This window comes from Heterodontus francisci, chromosome 10 (genome assembly GCF_036365525.1).
Source record: "Heterodontus francisci isolate sHetFra1 chromosome 10, sHetFra1.hap1, whole genome shotgun sequence".
NCBI classification, from domain to species: domain Eukaryota; kingdom Metazoa; phylum Chordata; class Chondrichthyes; order Heterodontiformes; family Heterodontidae; genus Heterodontus; species Heterodontus francisci.
Genome location: NC_090380.1, coordinates 19,667,189 through 19,688,717, shown reverse-complemented (window position 1 = coordinate 19,688,717; position 21,529 = coordinate 19,667,189).

The following is a 21,529-nucleotide window of genomic DNA, read 5'->3' as shown; positions in this document are numbered from 1 at the left end:
GGCAAAAGTTAAAAAGGTAAACTATGATGGGTACTGGTATGCTGTGAGCTTTAAACCATCATTTGTTTCCCATTTATAAACAGAAATAAGCAAAGCCACACTAATCCAACGTTTTTAAAACCCCAGAGTACAAAATACTCGAGATGACAACGACCAGCCACTCTAGATTTCTAACAGCCACCAAGTTACCAATGCCAAGTTTTTGAGCGGAGCACTGCAGGTTTGTGGTACAGGCACAAACAATTCCGGTAATGGCATACTGGATTTTGCGGCAAAAGACCTCTTCATTTGCCTAGGCTCCTTGGGAATGGAAAACATGTAAGGAGCATCGGATCTGCCAACCGACTGGCTGCCATTCACAAACTGTTGCCATGCATGCGTGCTCTTAATTGGAGCAACCCTATTTTTCAGATCAAAAATTGGCTTAAGGACAGAAAACAGCGAGTCATGCTAAATGGTTGTTTTTCAGACAGGAGGATGGTAGACGGTGGTATTTCCCAAGGTTCAGTGCTTGGGACCACTGCTTTTTTTGATATATAATTGGCTTGGATATTGGAATACAGAGTAAAATTTCAACATTTGCCAATGATACCAAACTTGGAGGTGTGGCAGACATGAGGATGATACCAATCAACTGCAACAGGACATCAATAGACAGTAGAATGGGCAGACAAGTGGCAGATGGAATTTAATACGGAGAAGAGTGAAATGATGCATTTTGACAGAAGAGATAGGGAGAGGCAATATAGACTAAATGGCACAGTTCTAAAAGTGTACAGGGACAGAGGGACCTGGGGGTACATGTGCATAGATCTTTGAAGGTGGCAGAACATATTGAGAGAGTAGTTAGCAAAGCATATGGGATCTTGAGCTTCATAAATAGAGGTCTTAAGTACAAAAGCAGGGAAGTTATGCTGAACCTTTATAAAGCTCTGGTTAGGCCATAACTAATGTATTGCGTCCAGTTCGGGTCTCCACATTTTAGGAAGGATGTGAAGGTCCTTGAGAGGGTGCAAAGGACATTTACCAGAATGGTTGCAGGGATGAGGGAATTTAGCTATAAGGTTATGTTGGAGAAGCTGGGGGTGTGCTCCTTGGAGCAAAGGATATCGAGGGGAGATCTAATAGAGAAGTACAAGATTATGACAGGTTTAGCGAAGGTAGACAAAGAAAAGTTATTCCCATTAGCTGATGGTACAAGGGCTAGGGGACACAGAATGAAGGTTTTGGGCAAGAGATGCAGGGGCAATGTGAGGAAGAACTATTTAAGTTGCAGCTGGTAATGACCTGGAACTCACTGCATACGAGGGTGGTGGAAGCAAAACAATCAAAGATCTCAAAAGGAAATTGGATGAGGGAAGTAAACTTGCAGCAGTACAGGGATTGAGCAAGGGAATGGATCTGACTGGACTGCTGTACAGACAGCTGGCATTGATTCGATGGGCCAAATGGCCTCTTTCTGTGTGGAATTGACACTTTGACTCTATGACACAAATCACCAGCTGTATTTTGAAAGAATGAGTACAAAATGCAATATGAGAAAATCTGATGGAAGGGTGATCTGATCAAGGTGTTTAAAATGGTAAAAGGATTCAATAGGGTAGACATAGAAAAATTCCTTCACTGAAGCATACGAGAGGATGGACCTTTCTTTAAAATCCGGAAAACTAAGGTCTACTTCCAACCCACTGCCCCAGCCTAACATTGTCTTCCATCGATCAGGATCCATGGCAAGACCCTGGAAATCGTGGGCCATTTTCCATATCTCAGGACTCTCCTTTCAACGATAGTAGACATAGATGACGAAATCCACCACCAGCTTCAATGTGCCAGCTCTACCTTCAACTAACTGAGGAAGAGAATATTCAAGGATCAAGACCTCAAATCCAGGACTACGGTCATGGTGTACCAGGCAGCAGTGATGCTATTGCTTCTATATGTTTTGGAGACCTGAATAATTCACAGCAGGCATTTCAAGACATTGGAGAAATACCACCAATGCTGTCTCCACAAAATCCTTTAGAAGTGTTGGGAGTGTAGGTGGTCTAAGGTCAGCATCCTCTCCCAAGCCAATATTCCCAGAATCAAGGTGCTAATCACCCAGAACCAGCTTCGCTGGATGGGCCACATCACTCACATGCCTGACACCAGCCTCCGGAAGCAACTGCTCTACTCTGAGCTTCGCCACGGCAAAAGACTCCCAGGAGGACAGCGGAAATTCTTTAGGGACATTTTCAAAGCATCCCTGAAGAAATCCAACATACCCACCAACTCATGGGAATCCTGGTCCCTCGACCGCTCAAAGTGAGAAGGGGCATTCAGGATGGTACTGAGCACCTCGTGAGATTTCGACAGGAACAGGGGAAGTCAAGTCCAGCGGAAGGAGCACACAGCTCCCCAAGTAACTCACCTATCCAACTCTTCAAACACCACCTGCCCCATAGGTAGTGGAGTCTGCGGTTTTCACATCGGACTCATTAGCTATGTTAGAACGCACTGAACCAGAGTGGAAGCAAGTCATCCTCAGTGCTGAGGGACTACCTAAGAAGGAGAAGAATTTCCTCTCATGGGGGAGTCAAGAAGGCAGGGACATAATCTTAAAGTTAGAGATATGTGATTTAAAAGGGAGATTAGGAAGCATTTTTTTCAAAGAAAAGTAGTAGATGTCTGAAATTCTCTTCCCTGAAATGCTGTGGTTGCTATGAAAATTGAAGCTTTCAAGACTGAGATTGCTAGGTTTTTGTTAGGCAATGGCCAAGGGATATGGAAAAAAGGTAAATGGAGCAGAGATACAGATCAGCCCTGACCTAATTGGATAGCAATGCAGGCTCGAGGGGCTGAGTGGCCTATTCCTGTTTTTAATGTCCCTATGAAACCCTGCACATCTTGCTGGGGGAGCTGCTGTCATGCAAAGGCAGTGACTCAAGCTGTCCAAAAATAGGTCCAGCAGATCTGACAGCAAAGGCAGAAGAAATTTTCAGGCATCTGCAGAAATGTAAAGGGAAGTGGGCTTTTATTTTCATTTAGGTTGTCAGTGGACTCTCGTTCAAACTGATGAAATTCAGCCTGAGGCCAGTGGTGCCAGTGGTGTACATACCAGAAGCAGGCTCTCCATTCCCCACGCCTTTCTGCCGCCACAAAATATTATTATTCATTAGTGTGGACAGTGTATGTTTGGAAGGGTTGTGGAAAGATAACAAGTGATAGGTGGAGACCAAAAGATGGCTGTTCAGTGTCAGTAGTATAATGTGCTTCATGCTTTTTGCGAGAGCAACTTGTGTGTTTTCATGAGAATAACACTGTGGCTGACAGGCAAGAAGTGTCTCCTACTGGAAGCAGTTCATCATCACAAATCCCCTGGCCTACACATTGGATCTTTTCATGTTGACCTTTTCCTCTTCCCCATTCCCTACAGCCTCCCTGTGGACATACAGGCCATAGGGACCGCCTCGTCCTATAGCATGCTTATCCTCTATTGATGTCAAAAGTGTAAATAATTTTTTTTATTTGTTCATGGGATGTGGGCATTGCTGGTTAGGACAGCATTTATTGCCCATCCCTAATTGCCCTAGAGAAGGTGGTGGTGAGCTGCCTTCTTGAACCGCTGCAGACTTTGGGGTGTAGGTACACCTACAGTGCTGTTAGGAAGGAAGTTCCAGGATTTTGACCCAGCGACAGTGAAGGAATGGCAATATAGTTCCAAGTCAGGATGGTGAGCGGCTTGGAGGGGAAGTTGCAGGTAGTGGTGTTCCCATGAATCTGCTGTCCCTGTCCTTCTAGATGGAAGAGGTCATGGGTTGCCAATCAAGTGGGATGCTTTGTCCTGGATGGTGTCGAGCTTCTTGAGTGTTGTTGGAGCTGCACCCATCTAGGCAAATAGAGATTATTCCATCACACTCCTGACTCATGCCTTGTAGATGGTGGACAGGCTTTCGGGAGTCAGGAGGTGAGTTACTCGCCACAGGATTCCAAGCCTCTGACGTGCCTTCAGCTGTTTCATGATATCACGTGAAGTGAATCAAATTGGCTGAAGACTGGCATCCGTGATGCTGGGCACCTCAGGAGGAGGCTGAGATGGATCATCCACTCAGCATTTCTGGCTGAAGATGGATGCAAATGCTTCAGCCTTGTCTTTTGCACAATGACGTGCTGGGCTCCCCATCATTAAGAATGGGGATATTTGTGCAGCCTCCTCCTCCTGTTGTTTAATTGTCCACCAATATTCACAACTGCATGTGGCAGGACTTCAGAGCTTAGATCTGATCCATTGGTTGTGGAATCGCTTACCTCTGTCTATCACATGCTGCTTCCACTGTTTGGCATACAAGTAGTCCTGGGCTGTAGCTTCACCAGGTTGACCCCTCATTTTTAGGTATGCCTGGTGCTGCCCCTGGCATACCCTCCTGCACTCTTCTTTGAACCATGGTTGGTTCCCCAGCTTAATGGTAATGGTAGAGTGGGGGATGTGCCAGGCCATAAGGTTACAGATTGTGGTTGAATACAATTCTGCTGCTACTGATGGCCCACAGCGCCTCATGGATGCCCAGTTTTGCATTGCTAGATCTGTTCAAAACCTATCCTATTTAGCCTGGTGGTAGTGCCACACAACATGATGGAGTGTATCCTCAATGTGAAGATGGAATTTCATCTCCACAAGGACTATACAGTGGTCAATCCTCCCAATACTGTCATGGGCAGATGCATCTGTGACAGGTCGATTGGTGAGGATGAAGTCAAGTAGGTTTTTCCCTCTTGTTGGTTGCCTCACCACCTGCCGCAGACCCAGTCTAGCAGCTACGTCCTTTAGGACTTAGTCAGCTCAGTCAGTAGTGGTGCTCCCAAGCCACTCTTGGTAATGGACATTTAAGCCCCCCACCCATAGTATATTCTGTGCCCTTGCTACCCTAGTGCTTCTTCCAGCACTAAATCTCTAAAGTGTTGTTGGGCCTGATGGACAAAATTATCCTCCTCATCCAATTCTTGTACCACAATTGGAATACCAAAGGGATTCTTATCTTCAAACATTCTGACTGCAACCTGTAATGCAGCAGTAATTAAAAAGACTACAAAGTCTCATCTGGCAAAGTGTAATGACAATGCAAAAATGCACAGATCAAAAGCTGAATGCTAAATCCAAAAGTACAGAAATGCTTAATGCAAATAAACAACAATTTTCCAAAAAATTCCAATAACAGTAGTCTTGCATCAAAGATTATATTAAACTAAACCAGCCCAAGGCAAAATGATATGGATGAGCCCTGTCCTACTTAAATAACAGAATAGGCTCAAGGGGCTGAATGGCCTACTTATGTTCCTGTGTTCCAAGAGATGCAGTCAAGAAGAATATTTTGCATTCGTTTTTCTGATAAGGATGAAACGTGATGGTGTCGAAAATATACTGATCAGCACAAATAACCAGTCTGAATGCATAATAATACTCAGTGACTTGAAACAAATCTTTTTCCCAAAGGCTATATAGTAAATTTCAAGTATAAATGCTGCACAAGTAATTAATGTAGACATACAACTGAATTATCTCATGACCTTAATGTTGGCTGGAATATAATAAATTAGTTTAAACGTATTTATTAAGCTTACAGAATACTATTGAGGGTAAGAAGAAAATTCTGCAGTTTCTGCCACCTCTGGTCAGTAGATTAAGTGCCTTATTAATATGCTTTTCACATGAGTTAGCAAAACTAACCTTGAGAACAAAATTAAGCTGCAAACTTACAAAGTGGTTAAACTGCAAATCGTAATTATTCCTCAATTTCTTACCCATAGTGCGTTTTCTTGAAACATCAGTTACCAAAATTTTTGAAAGGAGCAAAATGAACACGTTGGGGTTGATTTCAAATAACTTTGCCCTGTGTGAATGGGACAGTAATAGCCTCAGTATATGGTTGGCAGTGATGCAGCTGGCTCCATTTTCAAAGGGGCCTTCCACCAGGTGTCCAAAGCACCCACCTGTATCAGTTGATGGGCCTCTTTTAATATGAAATTTAGGATTCTATGACATAAATAGAACCTTTAACGCCACTTTAGGTCAGAACCGGTCAGACCCTGCTCTGTCCACCTTGACCAGTTCCACAGGCAATGGGACCAAAGAGGCCAAGCCAACAGAAAGTGTCAGGTTCCTTTTGTGGGCCCTGGAGGAGCAGGAGTGCATCTCCGGTGTCCACAAAAAAGAATCTGTGCCACTGCCGCCCTGGGACACACACCACCATGTTCACGAACCCCACCCCCATCCCCACCACCACCACCCCAACACCATCACACATCCCCCCTCTGCTGCCCTTAACCTACCTTGATGGTGGTTGCCCCGGCACGATCTTGAGGACACAATCCAGTGAGCTGTATCAAGATGCCTGTTTGGCCACCAGCACACATACCAAATTTAAATGAAGTCAGGGCCTCAAAATACCAAGGACCTCCGCACTGCCTGAGCAGGCAGCTGGCCAGTCTGCTCCCCAGACAGTCATGCAAAAGCCAAAATCAACCCTGTTATATTTCTAATTGTGTTTGTTCTAAGTTGAAGTTTGATAGAAACCTTTTGCTACAGATTTTAGCAGAACTTTTTTAAAATACGGATTAAGATGTCTGGAAGCATTTAGGATTGAGCATCAGAAATTACCACAAGAATCATTATATTAACATTTTAACATTTCTAAGCACACGTGCAGGTCAAGTGAAAATAATGTGAACATGTCTGGAGCATGACATCTGGATAGCACTACAGCACCTCTGGAGGCCAAGTTGGCAAAAGAACAGCTCAATGTAGCATTAAGTTATACAGAAGGTCCCAGGTTCAAGTTAATGCTTGTGGAGTGTGTATCTTATGTTAAGCAAAGTTGCAGCTGGGGGGCTGCAATAGACCTCAACTGGCAAACTCTCAGCTTTCCTCAGTTGGTAACACTGATCAGATGGTTAACAGGTTTCAAGCTCCATAGCAAGGCCTAAGCACATCGGCTAGGGTGACTCCCTCATTGCAATTAAGAGGGTGTGCTGCATTGTCAGAGGTGCTAGCATTTAGATGAGATATTAAACTGAAGTCCTGTCTATCTATCTTGGTGATTCAGGGGACATTAAAGATTCCATGGTATTATTCATAGAAGTTAAGGGAGCTTTCTTGGTGTCTCAGCCAACAATCCTCCCTCAAAGAAAAGAACAAAGAAAATTACAGCACAGGAACAGGCCCTTCGGCCCTCCAAGCCTGCGCCGATCCAGATCCTCTATCTAAACCTGTCGCCTATTTTCTAAGGGTCTGTATCTCTTTGCTTCCTGCCCATTCATGTATCTGTCTAGATACATCTTAAAAGACGCTATCGTGCCCGCGTCTAAATTAACATCACCAAAAATAGTATGCATGGTCATTCATCTCATTGCTGTTTTTGGGAGCTCTTTGTGTACCAAATGCCTAGCACACATAATAATAACTGCCTTCAAAAATTAATTCATAGTGGGTGAAGTTTTGAGATCTTTCTGAGTGCGTTATGGCATCATATAAATGCAAGCCTTTCTCAGCATTCCCTGCGCTAGGAAGGGGAAGAATGAGTTGGATTCCTCCTCCTGAGTGGCCTCTGGATTAAAACAGGATTGGTCTTGGCTGTGATGTCCTCCGAGAACAAATAATCTGGCAACAGTCATACTCTAGGCTCATCTACGAATGACGGCCATTTAGGCATACTGGTGGTGACTCATGTAATTACACCCATAGTAAGAACCAGAGTATGGAGAAGTGGGTGTCAATTTAAAGGGAACTAAGTATGGCCCTATGCTGCTTTTTTGCAGATCTGCAGCTTTATACTGGGGCAATAAATCTCCCTGGTAATCAGGCTGGGGCATTAGTCCCCGTGAACCTATTTAAAATATATTACCATCGCCAGCATCACCATCACAGCAACTGTCACCACCATGACGGTCACTGTCATCACCACCATCACCGACATCACCATCATCACAACTGTCACTATTACCACCACTGCAACCACCATGACTGTAACTATCAGCACCAGCATCACCACCATCACCACCACCATTATCACCACCATCACCACCACTATCACCATCACCACCATCACTACCACCACCACCATCGCTATCACCACCGGCAGCATCACCACCATCACCACCACAAGCACTACCATCACTATCACCACCACCAGCACCACCACCACCGCCAGCATCAGCATCACAACCACCACCATCACCACAACCACCACCACCAGCACCACCGCCAGCACCATCACCACCACCAATACCACCACTACCAGCACCACCAACATCACCACCATCACCATCACTATCACCAGCACCAGCACAAGCACCACCACCATCACCACCACCACCATCACCAGCACCACCATCATCACCATCACTAGCACCACTACCATCACCATCACCACTACCATCACCAGCACCACCATCACCATCACCAGCACCACCATCACTAGCACCATCTCCACCACAACCATCACCACCACCATCACCACCATCACCACCACCACCATCAGCACCACCATTACTACCACCACTATTACCACAACCACCATAACTAGCACCACCACCACCATCAGCACCACCACTACTACCACGACCACCACCATCATCACTACCACCATCACAGTCATCACCACCATTACTGCTACCACCATCACCACCACCATCACTACCACCACCACGATCACCACTATCATCACCACCACAACCATCACCACCACTACCATCACCACCACCACCACCACCATTGCTACCATCACCATCACTACCACCAACATCACCACCACCACCATCACAGTCATCACCACCATTACTGCTACCACCATCACCACCACCATCACTACCACCACCACCATCACCACTACCATCACCACCACAACCATCACCACCACTACCATCACCACCACCACCACCACCATCACTACCATCACCATCACTACCACCAACATCACCACCACCATCACTACCGTCACTACCACCACCACTTCTACCATCACCACCATCACTACCATCACCACCACCACCATCACTACCACCACCACCACCACCACCATCACTACCATCACCACCACCACCATCACTACCACCACCACCACCACCACCATCACTACCATCACCATCACTACGACTACCATCACTACCACCACCACCACCATCACTACCTACACTCACCCAATGAACTTTATGTTATTGGAACGGCAAGGGGGAGGACAGGGAGCTTGTTCTAATCTGCAGCTTCCTGATCTGACTTAGTTTCTTCCTTGAAGAAGCTACATAACTATTTCGTAGCTGATCTTGATTTTGGTGAATGTATTGTTGCAATTTGTTGAAAGTTTGAAATCTGCTCTTGTGATTTCAGATGTATTAGAGGCAAATATTATGCTCAATAACTCCACCTCATCTGTAATGTGTGGCAACTGGCTGTGCTTCTTGAGAGGATGGTGAGAATGGAGAGTTATGCATTTTTCACTAGTCATTGCAGTTTGTCTGAAAATTATGTAGTCTTGAGTAAATCTAGGAGTAATCCAACTGCCAGACGAAAATGTGATCTTTCATAGAGATGCCCTTGTCATATTGATTGTCAGATGGAGAAGAGCAGGTAATGAACTTCAGCTTTTTGGCCAATTCTGCACTGTGCCTTTGATTAAACCAGGCCTATGGGACAGTTTTAATGTTTGGATAGGCTGTGACATTCTGTAGCATTATATATGATCTACTTATCTTGATTTAGATAAAGCCCAGAGTCCTGCTTTTAACACTGCTTGCCTTGTGGGGACAGTGCAGGTGGGGGATAAAGATCTGCTGTCTTCCTGACACAGCCCCCCAACTTTTTTAACTTCTGGGTTTTCAGGAGCATAAATATTAGAATGTCGAGGTCTGATGATACAATTCAGACCCCAATGAAATATTAACTGTGCGATGCAAGCAGCATTGGGCCAGAAGGGTCCCAGGTAAGCAGTATGTTTGTGTTTAAAGGTTCTTGCTGCACAGGAGGAGCAAGCATGCTCCTTTGGGTCCAACGAGGAGATCTGGGGCCTCCTCTACTCCAGGAATGTAGTTATTCTGACCCATGCTCCTTAGTGTAGATACAACTATATATATGAAAGATCAGGTCACATATTGATTAGATTACTTAAGGGCATGTAAAGTGTAAGAATTTCATATTTGCCAATATTACTACCGCAAATATTAAGTCAATAATGTTGCCCTTGATCTGACAGAACAAGAAAAAAGATATAAGAAGAAATGAATTAAAACTGATAATTTCTAACAAGGAATTTACACACAAAACACTAAACTTTTCTTTCCAGATGCTGTGCATTTCCACCATTTTAAAAGTAAGTACAAATAAAAAATAAAAAAAACAAATAAAACCACTGAAAATAATGAAAAACAAATGTTATAAACCATTACACCACTATTAAAACAGAAATATAAATGAATCCCAGTTGCTCACAGTGGAAAGTTTGGCCTTTCTACTCCAAATTGAGTTTTAAGTTTCCATTTAAAGAAATTTCTGGTTTTGGTTAATGCTTATTAATTTTAAACTTTGACTGTTAGGCATGTGCTTGAAGTTGAAGACAAATTTCCTAACATCTTCATTATCCATTTCTCCTACTATTTCTTAAAGCATCACAGCTTGTAAAGTCCTGGGGCACATAGGAGGCAAGATGATTCTACTGTCCGTCCTATGGATACATCCTTGGTGCCATTTGAAACTCCAGGGCCAGGATAATTTGCAAAAGGTGGAGACCCAGCATAATTGGGTCCTGTCCCAAATAATGGTAATGTTGTACAACATGGGCCAGGAATTTCAGAGCTCATATGTACCATTTTCCCACATTTCTGCCTCAATAAAACTGCCTGTATAAATGGGCATCAAGGACTGCGATTCAATCTTTGAGGATTTTGGAGAGGGGGTGAATTGTGGGGCTGAATTTTCACCACAGAGGCGGGAAACAGGATTTGGGATTGTTTTTGGGTCAGGAACCTGCCTCTGGTGGGAAACTGATTAAAGTCCCGATTTTCATAGGGGTGAGCACATAATTGATATGAAGACAGGATTCCTGTCCGATTAGAGCAAGTGGGAGTGGGAACGGGTGCAGATGAAGTGGGGGACTGATTTAGACTCTCTGGGGCAGCCATCACTGAGGCTGCTAGTCGTCCTGACGGAGACAGCTGCTGATTGTGCCAAAGCCTTCAAGCGCACAGAGGGAAGTGAGGTGTCAATGGAGAGCCTGGGATGAAAGGTCACAGACCTGAAATGTTAACTCTGCTGCCTGACCTGCTGAGCATTTTCAACACTTTCTGTTTTTGTTCTTTCCATGCCATGTCCCTCAACCTGGGTCAGAGGAGCTCAGTTGAAACGTTCTTGAATCAGAAGATTCCTGGCACACATGGCATCCTCATGAGCCCTTCGCTCCCCGAGCCGTACCCGAACACCTCCTGGTGCAGCAGGGGCACCTTTCTCTTCAGCATCACCTCCCTCTGCCTCCACTTCTCCCTCCTCTTTCACCTCCTGCTCTTGCTCCTCCCCCCATGAGCTGTCTCCTTCCAGGACCTCACCGTCCTCAAGGACCACAGGTGCCTGGAGGGCCACATTATGGAGAACGCAGCAGACCAACACAATGACTGAGACCCTTACAGGACAGTTTTGGAGGGTCCCATCCGACCTACCCAGGCATTGGAAGTGCATCTTGAGAAGCCTGATGTCCTGCTCAATGGTTGTCCTAGTGAGCAGGTGGCATTGGTTGTATTGCCTCTGTGCCTCTATCTGGGGCTCCCGTAGAGGGGTCAGTAGCCATCTCTTCAAGGAATATCCTTGTCCCTGAGGATCCATCCATGTACTTTGGAGGTTGGTGTGATGATCCAAGGCAGCCTGGACTGACGGAGGAAAGTGAGCACACATGGAGGAAGCTCTTGTTGTGGTCGCAGACCAGTTTCACGTTGAGGGATTGGAAGCCCTTCCTATTGATGAATCTGATTGGGCGGTCGCTGGGTGCCTTGATGGTCATATGGATGCAATTAATCATGCCCTGCACCTGAGGAAATCCAGAGATGGAGATGAAACCCAATGCCCTCTGTCCCTGTGAGGCCACGTCTGTTGTGAAATGAATGCACTGTCCAGCTCTGGCCAAGAGGGTATCAGTGACCTATGAGATGTTGTGGTGTGATGCTCTTTGTGAGATGCCACTAAGGTCTGCAGTTGATCTTTGGATGGAGCCAGAAGCAATGAAGCTTAAAGGCACAGTGACTTTGACGGCTACTGGCAGAGCATGGTGACCAGTGCTACAAGGTGCGAGGTCTTCAGTGATGAGGGCATAGATGTCTGTGACCATCTGCCTAGAGAGTCACAGTCTCCTGCAGCACTGGGTTTCAGTCATCTCCAGGTACTTCTGTCTGCGGTGGTAGATCCTGGGTTGAGGTTTTGGCCTCTACGCCCCTCTTTTCTCTCCCGTACCCTCCTGCTATTTGGGGTTCTGCCATTCCTGCGGAGTGTGTTGCCCCTCATCGCAAATGGGCCCAAAATCTGACAGATGCGCAACCATTGCCAGCTGCAGTCTTTTTTGTGGACAAGTGGCCCCCCCAATTGTGGTTGGCAGCCTTTCCCCCTTCTCTTCTGCCCCTACGATGCCAAGTGGGTGACAAGCCCTTTCAGTGCCTGAGCGCTGAATGCACACTCTCCCCGCCACGTGCGCAGTGCCAAGCACACTTCCCTTCCAAAAGTCGAGCTTGTCTCTACCCTACTGACCTCTTGTGGGGCTGGGGTGGTTCCTTGGGACAGCCATGACTGGCTGGACACTCTGTACCCACCTCCCTTCAGCTGGTCAGCAAGGGACAGCACGTGTAACCCATGCGTCCCTGTCAAAGTTTCAATCTCCACCTCTAACAAGCTCTTAACAAGCGCCTAATGACTTTTATTGGCCTCAATCGGGCAGCAGACGGGATCGCTGTCCTGCCTTTCCTCCTGCCCTTGTGAACATTGCTGGTGCCAGGCAGCAGCGGTACTTTTGGGCCCCCACCCCATTTGCCTCCATTCCCGAAATTTCAGCCCATGAATTGTTTGAGAGTGAGATGAGTGATACTATGATGCAGAAAGGGAAAATTTTAGGTAAGTTAGTTAAGCTAAGGAAGACAAAGCACTGGGTCCCATAGAATACATCATAGGATCTGGGAGGATTAAAGGAAATTGCAGCCATTGTATTTTAGGGCTTTATTGAGTGTTGATGTATGCTGAAGGACTGGTGAGTCACTAACGTAGCAGCTGTTTTTAAAAAGGGAGACAGAACTAATCCAGATAATTACAAGCCAGTTAGCTAAACATCTGCAATCGGGACAATTTTAGTAATTTTAATTAGGAGGAAATTATCATGCATCTAGATAAAAAAACAAATGTAGACAACAGACAAACTTCATAGAATGTGTTTGACAAACTTCATAGAATTCTTTGAGGGTGTGTCTGCCAAATGATTTGGATATAGGTCCAGAGGGAGTGGTGTTGAAATTTGAAGACAATACCAAAATAGGAGGTACAGTTAATTTTTTTGAAGACCAAAGGAAAATGTGAAAAGATATTGCTAAGGGAGGGGAATGGGCTCAAAAGTCATCGAGTCATAACGACACAGAAGGAGGCCATTTGGCCCATCGAGTCTATGCCAGCTCTCTGCAGAGCAATCCAAACAGTCTCATTCCCCAGCTCTATCCCCTGGCCCTGTAAGTTTATTTCTCTCCAATTTCCTTTTGAAATCATTTATCGTCTACACTTCCACCATCCTTGTCGGCAGCGAGTTCCAGGTCATTACTATTCGCTGCGTAAAAAAAGTTCTTCCTCGCATCCCCCCTGTATTTCTTGCCCAAAACTTTAAATATGTGTTCCTTAGTCCTTATACCATCAACTAAAGTGTCAGATAGAATTCAATCAAAGTGAGATGATGCATTATGATTTTAAAAATATCAATTATAAATAATAGTTAGAAGTAATCAGAAGAACCTCACTCTACCTGCCACTAATTTGTAGGTAGGCTAGATGCTGTGGAAGAGCAGAGGTATTTAGGGACAGGGATTCACAGAACATTAAAGACATCACCTCAGGTTGATAAGGCTCTAAAACGAAAATTGTAGGTTTTATCTCAAGCTGTATAGAATATAAAAGAGGTATGATGAGTTTATATAAAACCTTGAGACCTCAGTTAGAGTACCTGTACAGTATTGAGTTCCACACCATGGTAAAAATATTGAGGCTTTAGAAGGGGTACAACCCAGATTCATAAGGTTTCTCTCTGTTATGAGGAAATACAGATATGAAGAGTTGAAATGTCTTTTATTGTTGGAGCAATGTAGATTACTGGGCAATATAATATAAATGTCTGAAATTATGAACGGTTGGGAGAAGGTAGATAGAAGCAGACTGTATCCAGTTGTTGAATGGTCACAAATGAGGTGCCATAGATACAAAATTAAATGTAAGAGATTTATAACAGAGGGCAGGGGAAACTCTTCAAAAAGACAGATTGGGGTTGAAGCAGATACTATGCCAACATTCAAGATTAGATTGTACAGGTGGACAAAGAAAAAAGGGTTGAAGTGATATGGGAACAGGATAGGTAAAATGTATCGCATGGAGAGTGAATGCCAACATGGACTGGTTGGGACGAATAACCTGTTCTGGATGTAACTTGTATGCATTTCTATGTAAAAATGGTGGAACTAAATTTTAAAAGCCCTGCAGCCAGAGTGGTGAGATTTCCAGCAGTTATTTCCAGCCTGATTTTGTTGATGCTTTCTGATTTTTTTTACTGGTCTCAGATACTTTTCCATTTGCTTCCATGCCATAATCTGTGGGGCTTTCATTAACCCTTCACTTTTCAAACAAGGCAGAACAGATTTCCCATTGGGAATTCCCCTGTATCTTTACCTTTTTTGGAAAATAAAAGGGGTCACTGGGGACAACACTAATATAAGCCAATCAGCGCACAGACATGCATTATGCAAGTTACGGATGCATTATTTGATAGCACAAGTAATTTCATCCACCTCCACATAGGTCATCATAATAACATAAAAGGACACATTTCCATAAGCTTTAAAATACTCATGGACAAAGACGAGAGTGGTCCTAAAGGAAGAGTGCTAAATTGGGGGAAGGCCAACTATACCAAAATTCGGCAGGAGCTGGGGAATGTAGATTGGGCGCAGCTGTTTGAAGATAAATCCACATTTGATATGTGGGATGTTTTTAAAGAGAGATTGATTAGCGTGCAGGAGAGACATGTTCCTGTGAAAATGAGGGATAGAAATGGCAAGATTAGGGAACCATGGATGACAGGTGAAATTGTGAGACTAGCTAAGAGGAAAAAGGAAGCATACATAAGGTCTAGGTGGTTGAAGAAAGACGAAGCTTTGAAAGAATATCGGGAATGTAGGACCAATCTGAAACGAGGAATTAAGAGGGCTAAAAGGGGTCATGAAATATCTTTAGCAAACAAGGTTAAGGAAAATCCCAAAGCCTTTTATTCATATATAAAGAGCAAGAGGGTAACTAGAGAAAGGATTGACCCACTCAAGGACAAAGGAGGAAAGTTATGCGTGGAGTCAGAGAAATTGGGTGAGATTCTAAATGAGTACTTTGCATCGGTATTCACCGAGGAGAGGGACATGAAGGATGTTGAGGTTAGGGACAGATGTTTGATTACTCTAGGTCAAGTCGGCATAAGGAGGGAGGAAGTGTTGGGTATTCTAAAAGGCATTAAGGTGGACAAGTCCCCAAGTCCAGATGGGATCTATCCCAGGTTACTGAGGGAAGTGAGAGAGGAAATAGCTGGGGCCTTAACAGATATCTTTGCAGCATCCTTAAACACAGGTGAGGTCCCGGAGGACTGGAGAATTGCTAATGTTGTCCCCTTGTTTAAGAAGGGTAGCAGGGATAATCCAGGTAATTATAGACCGGTGAGCCTGACGTCAGTGGTAGGGAAGCTGCTGGAGAAGTTACTGAGGGATAGGATCTATTCCCATTTGGAAGAAAATGGGCTTATCAGTGATAGGCAACATGGTTTTGTGCAGGGAAGGTCATGTCTTACCAACTTAATAGAATTCTTTGAGGAAATGACAAAGTTAATTGATGAGGGAAGGGCTGTAGATGTCATATACATGGACTTCAGTAAGGCGTTTGATAAGGTTCCCCATGGTAGGCTGATGGCGAAAGTGAAGGCGCATGGGGTCCAAGGTGTACGAGCTAGATGGATAAAGAACTGGCTGGGCAACAGGAGACAGAGAGTAGCAGTGGAAGGGAGTTTCTCAAAATGGAGACGTGTGACCAGTGGTGTTCCACAGGGATCCGTGCTGGGACCACTGTTGTTTGTGATATACATAAATGATTTGGAAAAAAGTATAGGTGGTCTGATTAGCAAGTTTGCAGACAACACTAAGATTGGTGGAGTAGCAGATAGTGAAGGGGATTGTCAGAGAATACAGCAGAATATAGATAGACTAGAGAGTTGGGCAGAGAAATGGCAGATGGAGTTCAATCAGGGCAAATGCGAGGTGATGCATTTTGGAAGATCCAATTCAAGAGTGAACTATACAGTAAATGGAAAAGTCCTGGGGAAAATTGATGTACAGAGAGATTTGGGTGTTCAGGTCCATTGTTCCCTGAAGGTGGCAACGCAGGTCAATAGAGTGGTCAAGAAGGCATACGGCATGCTTTCCTTCATCGGACGGGGTATTGAGTACAAGAATTGGCAGGTCATGTTACAGTTGTATAAGACTTTGGTTCAGCCACATTTGGAATACTGCGTGCAGTTCTGGTCGCCACATTACCAAAAGGATGTGGATGCTTTGGAGAGGGTGCAGAGGAGGTTCACCAGGATGTTGCCTGGTATGGAGGGCGCTAGCTATGAAGAGAGGTTGAGTAGATTAGGATTATTTTCATTAGAAAGACGGAGGTTGAGGGGGGACCTGATTGAGGTGTACAAAATCATGAGAGGTATAGACAGGTTGGATAGCAAGAAGCTTTTTCCCAGAGTGGGGGATTCAATTACTAGGGGTCACGAGTTCAAAGTGAAAGGGGAAAAGTTTAGGGGGGATATGCGTGGAAAGTTCTTCACACAGAGGGTGGTGGGTGCCTGGAACGCGTTGCCAGCGGAGGTGGTAGACGCGGGCACGATAGCGTCTTTTAAGATTAATCTCAACAGATACATGAATGGGCAGGAAGTAAAGAGATACAGACCCTTAGAAAATAGGCGTCATGTTTAGATAGAGGATCTGGATCGGTGCAGGCTTGGAGGGCCGAGGGGCCTGTTCCTGTGCTGTAATTTGCTTTGTTCTTTGTTCTTTGACACTGCAATTTTACAGATTGGCAGGATTCCCAAATGTTTGGGGGCTCAGAGGTTGCACCCATATGTGTCCACTTAATCAATACCACCACTATGTGAATATAAAAGGATTCCATTCTGAACGTGCGGCTCGTTTGAGATCAGAAGCACCACATCATGCAATCAAATGCTCACTTCCCTACTGGGACCATAATGTTTTCATTATAAGCCATTACAGCATGCCAGCATTCTTCCAACCTGAAAGGGATATTTTGGGGTGGCTCCTGAGCTGCTATCATTTGCATCCACGAATGATGATATATGTGCGGCAATCCAAGATATGAGATGAGGATTGATATAATTGTGTCCAATCAGCCATAAGAGATACAATTGAACAAGCTTTAGGCACGTTTCAGGAGCCAGAATCAATCTGGAGGAGCTCCAGAATACTAGTTGACTCAGCTCTAAGGGACCATAGTTGTATGCTATCTGCTGCACAAATTTGCTCTGCAAAGAGACCTGTGTTATTTCCAAATTTCTGACCATGTTTTCGCAAAAACGATTTGAAAAAAACATTAAATTTAAATGTTCGAGTTTAAAAGCAAAATGTGCTACCAGAAGCTCCAAGATGAAAGATGGCTAATATGCGAAAGGCAGTTATTTTTCCAAAAGAGTGTAAATAACAAACCATTTATTATCTGTCTCGGTAATCAATAAACACCGCATACCCATTGTGTTGAAAAATCTCTGGTCCTGTGTGCTTTGCAGGGGAGCTCTCTGGCTTGCCTTTCCTTCTGGCTCTGAACAGATAGACAAAATTACAAACAGAAACATAGAGCAGAATTTTAACTGCCAAAAGGAGGCGAGTTCAGGTGCAAGTGGGGGGTTGAAGCCCCAAAAAGAGGTGTTGGGTCAGAAACACAACAGGATCCCACCCACTTCTGGGTTTAACCCTGGCAGGTTTGCAGCTAAGTGGGAAAGCCCTGTCAAGCCTTCAGGTAAGTCATTAAAATATTTAAATCCACTATTCGCTCAGGATTTAACCCAAAATACCAGCTTTAACAGTCAGTGTATGGGTTTCCCAACCTGTGTGGAACTTGCCAGCCACAAGCAGGCGAAAACACAGTGGGGGTGATTCTTCAGTGAAGCTGACAGGCTGGGAAGCCTTTAAAGAGTGAAACTGAAAAGCCACAGTCCTGCTGTGAGAGGCTGGTGCTCACAGCACTTCTTCTGAGAATGCGCTTTCAATGCTTGACAGGTGATTTCCATCTTCCTGTAAGTCATTTCACCTGACTTGGACTTCACTCTTCTTGATCTGCACTTCCCTGCTGTTAGCCTTCATTGCAGCATGGGAGCAGCTTATTCAGCTCTACCCCCTCACCCAGGTTGTCTGCCTCTCCCTGGAGTTCTACGCTCTCCTCCTGCAAGGATAGAAAGTAGAATTCTAAATGTGAAAAATGTATTGTTTAGAGAGGAGTGAAGGATAATATTTGTGGAGGGTGACTGTGAGGCATGCATGTAAGATGGCACAAAGATGAGGGCGTGTGTCAGTGTTGGCTGTTCAGATGGGGATGTGAGGAACTGCCTGGAGAGAGAGGAATGAGTGGAGCTGCAAGGTGTGTTCGTCTGAGGAATGCTGTGAAGGAGAATGCTGGGAATATCAGAGAGTGGGGCTTGACACCTGAAAGTGTTACACCTCTCACTTTCCTGCCCTGCTAAAGTCCTTGAACCTCTTGGGATACTGTATCCAGGTCTGAGGGACCACACTCCTGCTGCTCACTTCCTTGGCCACTTCTATCCAGGTTGCTTGGTTAGAGAAGCTGGTCTCTTCCTCCTGTCCTTGGAAAACATCACCTTACTCCAGTCCCTCAGTCCCTCAGATCCTGCAGCAGGACCTCCAATAAGAATCAGAGGCCAGGGTGGGGGTGGGGGCGGTGGTGGCAGCAGGGGTGAACCTGCCCAGTTCTTCTCTCCATTCCTGTGGTTGCTGAAGCCTCGGGAATCAACGTACAGTTCAGCCATTCTGACCCTACTGGGGTCCCTTTAATTAGAAATCCTTCCTTTGACAGATGTGGTGTGTCATCACACCTGCCCTAAGTCATTGGTTGGGAAACCCAGATGCGGGATGCTATTGAGTTGAAGAGCCATAGAAAAGCCCACTTCAATTACAAACAGATTCCCAACCCGCTACCAGCTCCCCCACTGTGTGTGAGTCTGTTATGTTAAGATTCTGCCCAAAAACAGATAGTCTGGCCCAACAAAAGCTGCAAAGCCAGTCAGGTTTTAAACAGAAGGGACAAGATTTTCCTGACCTCAGAAGGAAAATACGGCAGGATAGTTATGTGTTACTTTGTTTAAGCTAAGCAAGATAACCCACTGGTCTGGGAAAATGTAGCATTCTCAGTACAAGTTGTACAATATTCCTGATCTTAACTGTTGGTCTGTAAAATAAACTACCATAATGATACATATCTGGCCTTGCCTCACCAGGTGTTTTCTTGGTCCACCTTTGAAAAGATTAGTGATATACAAGGGGACATTTGCAACAAACACAAAGACCACGTTTAGTGGCAGGATTTTTTGATCTCACTTGGGGCAGAAATAGAGGTAGGCAGGTACTAAAAATAGCAGCCTTTCCTGCCGCCAGTGAGTTCCATCAGCACAGGTGAAGGTGGTCCCCGAAAAGCCACCCGATTCAGGAATAAGGCCAATTAAAGTAGTTAACGAGCTCATTGAGAACTCGCTGATGGACAGTTTGGGACTTTAGTGGGGGTGCATGGGTTGAATGCTAGGTCAGGGACAGCCCAGGTGCATGGAGGTGGCAACACAGTGGGGAGCCAGTCATGGCCACATCATCAACTTAAGAGGGCCCATAAAAGGGGGCATGGCTGAGAAGGACACTCAGCCAATGGCACATAGGTGTCATTAGGTACGCACAGATTGCGGGGAAAGTGTTCTCTATGCGCTCAGGTATCTCACAAATGGCTGCACACCACTACATCTTGCACTGATCTCCTATTTGTGAGAGCTGCGCAGTACATTCAATTCAGACAGATGGGGCCTCGCAGGCACAAAGGGCAGTGGGTTTCACCTCCATTACTGGATTCCCCAATGTGCAGGGGTGAAGGCTTGTGTCTGTTTGTGGCTGAGATGCACGTGGCAGTTGTCCTCGTCATGGAGGTGTCAGTGGGGGCATCTCCAGATGCTGCTGCACCGTTGACAATCCAGGGGCATCCTCTGTCACAGAATCATAGAAATGTTACTGTGCAGAAGGAGGCCATTCAGCCCATCATGTCTGGACCAGCTGTCTGAAAGAGCAATTCACTCAGTTCCATTCCCCTGTCTTCTCCCCATAACCCTTCACATTCTTCCTTTTCATGTAACAGTCTAATTCCCTTTTGAATACTTCAATTGAACTTACCTCCACTACACTCTCAGGTAGTACCTTCCAAACCTTAACCACTCTCTGCATGAAAAGGCTTTTCCTCGTGTCACTTTTGCTTCTTTTACCAAATACTTTAAATCTGTGCCCTCTCGTTCTCGATCTTTTCACAAGTGGGAACAGTTTCTATCTGCTCTGTCCAGACCCCCATGATTTTGAAAACCACTAGGAAGTCACCTTTCAGCCTTCCATTCTCCAAGAAAAACAGTCCTAACTTCTCCAATCTATTTTCGTAACTGAAGTTCCTCCTCCATGGAACCATTCTCGTGAATCTTTTCTGTACTCTCTCTAAAGCCCTCACATCTTTCTTCAGTGCGGCGCCCAGAACTGAACGCAATACACCAGCTGAGCTCTAACTAGTCTCTTATACAAGTTCAACATAACTTCCTTGCTCTTGTACTCTATACCTCTATTAATAAATCCCAGGAGACTGTATGGTTTATTAACTGGTCCTCAACCTATCCTGCTACCTTCAATGACTTATGCACATATACACCCAGGTCCCTCTGCTCCTGCACCCCCTTTAGAATTGTACCCTTTATTTTATATTGTCTCTCCATGTTTTTCCTATCAAAATGAATCACTTCACATTTCTTTGCATTGAACTTCATCTGCCACCTGTTTGCCCATTCCACCAACTGTCTCTGTCATTGCACCTTTCTGTCAATGTCCTTTTGGAGTTCTACACTATCCCCCTCACAGGTAATAATGTTTCCAAGTTTCGTATCATTGGCAAACTTTGAAATTGTGCTCTGTACACCAAGGTCTAGGTCATTAA